Source organism: Elephantulus edwardii, unplaced genomic scaffold (genome assembly GCF_000299155.1).
Source record: "Elephantulus edwardii isolate Elephantulus edwardi_28Jun2011 unplaced genomic scaffold, EleEdw1.0 scaffold00089, whole genome shotgun sequence".
NCBI lineage: Eukaryota > Metazoa > Chordata > Mammalia > Macroscelidea > Macroscelididae > Elephantulus > Elephantulus edwardii.
In genome coordinates, this window is record NW_006399839.1 from 7,392,958 (window position 1) to 7,398,730 (window position 5,773).

At 54.5% G+C, this 5,773-nt stretch overlaps 1 protein-coding gene across 1 annotated transcript in view; it reads right to left on the minus strand.

The window, feature by feature from the left end:
• TXNRD2 (thioredoxin reductase 2) overlaps window positions 1–3,097 on the minus strand; it is a 50,996-nt gene extending 47,899 nt beyond the window's left edge. Inside the window, exon 1 of the mRNA XM_006890450.1 lies at window positions 3,034–3,097. The gene's annotated coding sequence lies outside the window, so the exon portion shown is untranslated. The remainder of the gene's footprint in view (window positions 1–3,033) is intronic.
• Window positions 3,098–5,773: the final 2,676 nt, after the last annotated feature.

Below are 5,773 nucleotides of genomic sequence, written 5' to 3' on the forward strand. Positions count from 1 at the left end.
AAAAAAAAAAAAGAAAGACCCTCAGCAAGATGGACTGACACAGCGGCTGGAGCAATGGGCTTGGGTATGTCAGGCATGGTGAGGACAGAGCAGGACAGGGCAGAGGTCAGGTCTGCTGTTCACAGGGTCCTTATGAGCTGTGGTCGACTCGATGGCACCAAAAAACAACCACAACCACGAATGGCCCTTTCAGTTTTGCATGCTTTTGTGACTCCCACAAAATGCCTGGGTAAGACTACGCAAATAAAGTGTGTGTAGTCCACCCAGGGGAGTGTATAGCTTACCAACAATGCAACTAACGTGCATGGAACACTCCCAGGGTTGTTTGTGCATTCCCATGGGGTCAGAACTGACTCACACCCAACCCTCCAGCAGGTTTTCAGAGGCAGTATATCACACGGGAGGAAACTGCCCATCTTTCTCCCACGGAGCAGCTGGTGTATTTGAACCACTTGCCTTTAGCTTGGCAGCATAGATCATTACCACTAGACCACCAGAGCTCCCTTGCAGGGGGTGGAGCCATGCAAATAAAGTATACAGAACACTGACAAGGAGATCAGTCAACGGGGTCACCTCATGAGGCTTCAAATGAACCAATGCCAGAAGCTGGGCCACCAACCTCATTACCACTAAGAAGAGATGGGGAGACCCTTTGGACCTGGGGTCCTTGTGCTGAGAAACTCCTAGACCCAGGGGACACAGAGATAGACAGAGAGAATGCTGTAACATTCAAGGCAGCAAGAAGCAGTAGAAAAACTGAGATACCAGTCCAAAACAGCTAGCTATAAAGTGAGGTACCAACAGGGAGTGTGGGTGGAGCAGGGTGCCTCTGGAGACTTACTGGTAGAGTTAAAGAGCTTTGTAACATTTGCCCAAGCAGGGAAGAGATGATAAAAGGCTGAGAGACATCCCTATAGACACAGCTATGAAGAGGCTGTTCTAATGAAGAACTGTATCCTGAGTCTTTCCTGAAGCAGAACTGTAACCTGTTACTTCCTTACCAAACCCCTTATCTATGAATTTGGTCTGTGAGTTCCATGTGGCTATTGCAATGAACTCATATCTAGTAGAAAAGCAGAGGGTGCTGTGGAAGGAGAGAAGGTGTCCGAAGTGGCTGAAAGGTTGGCGAGAGTGGCGATGTTTGATCTCTACTTCACAGGAATTACCTGGGTCCAGTGATCTCTCCCCTCCTGAACTGAGGCGTGATCAGGCACGAGACATGAAAACATAGTTCTGCCAAAAATATTCTTAGCAGCAGTCATCCGTGCTCCATGGAGGGAAAGCTGGTGAAACTTCGTCTCACATACTCTGGGGATGTTGTTAGGAGGGGCTAATCCTTGGTAAAAGACCTCATGCTTGGAAAGGTGGAGGGTCAGCGAAGGAGGGAAGACCCTCAACAAGACAGACTGGCATGGTAACGGTAACGGTAATGGTGGGCTCAGGTATGTCACAGATGGTCAGGACAGCACAGGAGAGGCAGGGTTCAGATCCTTCGTTCACACGGTTCCTATGAGTCATAGCTGATTGGACAGCATCTAACAAGAGCAGCATCAATCTCTATCACAGCTGCAGGGGAAATATCCCCGCTAGAAAGACCAAGCCAAGCCCCCAAACTGTTCCAGGTTCAAGGGCATTTGTAGCTTCCTAAAGACATAACAGCGGATGGAGTCATGGTCCACGATTATCTTCAGTTGTAAGGGATGCTGCAGGGACAAGTGGTTCTGTGCTGCTCACGGGGCCACACAGCCCCCACCAGCCCATTTCGTGGGGCACCAGTGACAGACAATCCAGTGGGTTAACAGTCCCTGTACTCTTCTGTTAACTGCAAAATCAGCTGGATACGCCCAAGGTTCCTGCCTCTCCCACAGCCCGCCAGCGCCCTCTATCTGCCCCTCAGAGCCATGGCCATGGAAAATGGATCTCTTTCTATAGTCTAAAAACTCAATCATTTGCCATTTAATAAACAGCTTCCTAGTTGTTATATACCATCAAGTTGGAACCGACCCATATTGGACCCTCTAGTGGGTTTTCAGAGGCAGTAAACGGTACAGGAGGAGACTGCCCATCTTTCTCCTGTAGTTTTGAACTTGGGCTGGCAACACACTTCCGCACCACTCAGGCCTCCAGAGCTCGCAGCCAGAGCACGCTCTCTTATTTCCCGTCTCCACCCTTCCCACTCAGCCAACATCGATGGGCTTATCACACAGACACCAGCCACAGCTCTTATCAGAGGGGAAGACTCGTTCAGCCTGGCATGTGCTCAAGACAGGCAGGGAGAAGCCTTCTGTCTCAGAATAGCAACAGCGGACACCTTCTGCAGGGTAGGAAATGTGGAGGAGGACGCAGGCTCCCTGGGAGTCCAGCCTGCTCCTGACACATCGTCACCAAACATTCACGGGACCCAGGCTTGCAAGTGTGCTGTGCAAAACACAATAGCATAACGGAACAGTGGGGGACCTCAGCTGGAGGGCAACCATGGCTAAGAGGAAGACGGGTAGAGCAGGCCCAGGAGTTGGACATGCGAGGACACACCATGCCAATAAACCATGCTGGCAGCCTCGTTCAGAGACGCAACAGAGGAGGAAGCAGGGAAAGGGTCTGTCCCAAAGCTGCCGGGAGAAGCACTGAGACAGAAGGGCAGGAGCCGAGTGAGATAAGGTCAGACAAGTAGTGCAACAGACTCTGTGGCCTGGTGGCCTCTGGCGATTGAGGAAAGAGGGGGTCTTGGAAGGCTCAAGCAAAGGAGGGCAGGTGGGGAACAGAGATCTTAAGCGGATCACCCTGGCTGGCTGCTGTGTAGACCAGATAAGCTGGGGGAGGCAGGCAGCAGGGAACAGCGGGTAGCTGCTGGATGAATCCATCCTGCAAGGCTGCCAGTGACCCTGGTTAGCTCTGAGAAAAGGACAGGTCACCCCTGGAGGCCAGCCGCAGAGGCAACACACCCACTCGATGTCTCTCAGGACATGTTTCTACCCAGGCCGCCCTCTCCAGGTGACCCTGCCATGCCAGCGGGGACACAGGATGCACACCTACCTTCCTTGGCGCACGCCAGGCCACCTGATCCCCCGCCAATCACCAAGAGGTCATAGTTGTGCTGTCCTGCCAGAGGGGATGAGGAAACATTAGGGAGGGAACCAGCTACAGGTCTGGGGCCCAGGCTCCCCAAGTGCCACGCGACTGGTGTATGTTGTCAGCTGGCATCAAATCACCCACAACTCATGTCTACCCCACGCACAACGAAACCAAGGCTGGCTGGTCCCCTGCCATCCCTCTGTGGGGAGGACGATGTGACCCGATGTGACCTGGACTAGCAGAGCTGCTCGGAATTAGAAATTCAGCTAGAATGAGCACCAGGCACGGAAGCGGCGAAAGGACAAGTTTTCCCAGGCCCACGTTTGCTCTGTTGCAAAGGTTACTCTTTGCAGGGAAATGCAGAGACTGCACAGGCTGTCAGATGCCAGCAGCTCGTACAGGCAGACCTCAGTGTGTTTCTAGGGGTGTTGCGTCTCAAAGAAAGTGGCCCCGTATGGAGTACGTTGGGTGGGGGCATCCTGGAGATCCAGGATGCTCCAGGCCGTGACTCCGAGGAGTGGAAGAACTGGGCCCCTGCTTTGGCTCAGGTCTCCTGAGCTCTCTGTAGCTCCAGGTAGCCTGCATCCTCTACACATTTTCTGCCCTGCACAAGGTGTCCACTGCTGCTATTCTGAGAGCTACTGGCATGGAAGAGGTGGCCGTAGAGGAAGGAGGGGAGAGAGGTGGAGGCAGAGGGAAACTGAGGGAGGAAAGGGGAAGAGAGGGACATAAAAGAGTGAGGAAGGGAAGAGGCAAAAGAAGTAAATGAGTGAAAAGTGTTCTTAGGAGTGGTATGCTTGCCACTGGTCTATCAAAAGGTCCAACGTTGGGGATACCCAGCACCAGGGACTGTCTGCTTCTTGCAAAAGGAAGGAGAGAATGACAGGACACGACCACCATTGCAGGTGCAAATGGTTACTGCACTCAGCTGTTAACACAAAGGCTGAAGGTTCGAACCTATCCTCAGGTACCTTGGAAGAAAGGCCTGGCTATCTACTTTCCAAAGAAAACCTACAGAGTTCTACTCTGACACACGAGTCAGTCCACCGGGCCATGACTGGAGCGGGGTGACCATCATCAAGGCTAAAAGGGCCGGATGGTGGATTAGGGCCCAGAAGGGAAGCTGGTGTCTTCCCAGGGCACAGAAAAGACAGCCACAAGCCCTGGTCTCTGCACAGCTCACACTAGGCCCCAATGACCCCAAAACTACCAAAACAAAGTGCTAAATTGAGGCACAGGCCACCTTTCAGGCTGGCAAAGTGGCCAAGGATGCACAGCTCCCTTGGGGGTAACCACTATGCAGATACTCAATAGACAGTGGCTCTGCACCTCGACCCTGGGCCTCCAGGGGCACTGGCCCTGGTCCAAGGTCCTGCACAAGCAGCAGTACAACTGAGAGGCCACTGGATGCACGCTGGGATCCAGCAGCCAGGTCAAACCGAGTTCAGTGTCCAAATTCAAGGACAGAAAATTGCCTTGACACAAAGTCAGAGAATTTAAGGGCTGACTTGGTGACATGGAAGCAGAAGTTGGCTGCACTAGGGGCAAAAGGAGGCAACAGCGCAAGGCTTGGCTGAGAAGACCTTTGTTCCTACCTTCCATCGCTGTCCTCCCTCCTTGTCCACTGTCCTGCGATTGGCCCACACAGCCTCCCACTCATGGAGACCTGGGGCTGCTATCAGGCAGAGCAAGTGAGACCGGAGGGTTGGGTTTATCGCTAGTGTGTGTGCTAAAACACTGGGTACACCCAGGTACTACCCCTAAATCCGATAAGCACTTGGAGGGAACAGCATCTGGAGTCTTTTCTGAGCGTGCTGCCTTTGCAGCCCTCCTAAGTTTAGCGACTGGCTGGGCAGGAGGGCTCCCGAAGGTGACCACAGGTGAGTGGACAGGGGTGTGGCAGGTATTCTCCGGGACACATCGGCTCTTTCTTAGGTCACAGCCTCAGCTGAACAGCCGCCACAGGGCAGTCCCAGGTTCTGGCTTCGCAAAGCGCGCAGCCCTGCACAGATGGGTTCAGTTCTGGCCACTCCTTCTTCCCATGGCCACTGTTTCTGAAAAAGTCCTGCACCCAGCTGTGGCAGGGCAGTGGCCAGCTGTGGGGAGCCTGTCCTGTAGGATGGGGTATGAGCCCTCCAGAGTGGCCTGGTGTCCAACGTGTCAGCATCAGGACCCTGGTGGGCCGGTGGGCATTCAGGGCCAAATGATAACTGCTGTGGTCGGCTTAGTGATCCTCCAAGATCTCCCCAGCCCCCGGCTTCATCTCCTTGCCCGGAGCCCTGCACCCTGTACAGCACCTGGTGCAGCGGGTGCCTCAGTGCCCAGGACGCATCCACATCCCTAGCGACCCTGCATTCATTTCCCTGTGGGACAGGTATGGGTGGTGGCTGGCGCCTTGGGGACTCAGGAGAAGGTGGCAAGTCTGGCCAGTGGGTGGTGCCAGGGAGGCATGCTCACGATGGATGGTTACTATCGAGTCTAACCGTGCGGGATTGGGGGGCCGAGCTCCCAGAGGCGGTGAGTACAGCAGGGACAGGCCACTCTTCCCATGGGGCCTCGGGCAGCACCCTCCCCGCAGCCTCATTATCCCGCTCTGGAAGGGGGACGTTCCGAGCCGTGCACGGCCTGGGCGCGCGCAGACGCTTCCAAGCCGCCACACGCCCAAGTCTCCCACGTAAACTCCGCGCCCTACCTGCCGCGG